Here is a 1,203-nt window from a genome sequence, read left to right as displayed (position 1 = left end):
TGTTTTAAAATAGTATGTATCCATGTCTGGTTCATTGTGTGTTGCAAAATTTTTCCTCAGTTGGTCTTTAAATAATTCACCCTATCATTTATTTATATTTGTTGTTTTGTTTTCATGATGTAAGGTTGGATATATTTTATACACATTTTGGTTATTTCCAAAGTGTTTCATATATGTGACCCAAATATTTTAAAGACTTGTATTTATTCAGTTTTGAACAAGAATTTTTCTCAGTTATCTTGATTTAAGTATTTTATTTGGCTGTTGGTGATGATGATTAGCTGCCTTCTTTCTCGTATTATACTGCTAACTTAGAGACGGCTAGGGAAGATAGTTCTAATGTACTTTTGCGCGAAATTAGAAAACAAAGAAACATCGTTTTTAAAATTAGATTTAGGTTTACCTATGAGCTTATTATTAGAGAGTACGAGATCAAACACATACATTATTTGTAAGTGATCGTTAAAATTTGAAGTTTATTGCTAATATTTGACGAGCTTATGCACAAAATCAGTATATCATTGTGTCGAAAGTTTGTGTGCCTTGGAACGTTATCAACATTTTCCTCAAGACAAATTAATTTCAAATAGCCCGCCAAATGATTGGATGTTATTTTCCTAAATGGCAGTACTTATGGTAATTTCAAATAATAGAGGGCGCTCGTTAAATAAACTTTCTTTCACAAGTTACAATATTGACTAGAGAAGTTAAAATTGGGTAGACGGCAGGTTGGGTTTGAAAGCGTAAATAATTGAGCGAGGTTTTTTTTTGGGTAAGATAGTATTTATTTTTATTTTAAGTTATCATTTTTTATTTTTTGTAACATAATATTCAGATTATGATTTTAAAAAAATTGCCCCTGTGAAGCAGGCTTATAAATGCAAGTCGCAGGGGTCTAAACTCTTGTATTATTAACACTGTGTATCAAGCCACCATCTTGTTAACTTCACCCTCTGACATAACTGGTAAGCGGGAAGGCCGTTGTTTTAAGTGTTTGACCTTGGATGTGTAAAAGAAAACTTATTTTAGCAGAAACTTTATGTAATAACTCATATAACATTACATACTTTGTATACGTATATATGATTGGTTATCATAAGTAGTTTTCAAACATCTGGTCAGGTCCAGTCACAATGGTTTAAGCTAACTCGGGAAGCTTAATGTGATTGATAACGTCAACCAGAACAAGTGTTTTAACAAGAT

This window comes from Tachypleus tridentatus, chromosome 4 (assembly GCF_004210375.1).
Source record: "Tachypleus tridentatus isolate NWPU-2018 chromosome 4, ASM421037v1, whole genome shotgun sequence".
NCBI classification, from domain to species: Eukaryota; Metazoa; Arthropoda; class Merostomata; order Xiphosura; family Limulidae; genus Tachypleus; species Tachypleus tridentatus.
The sequence above is the reverse complement of the archived record's forward strand: the minus strand, read 5'-3'. Positions refer to the sequence as shown.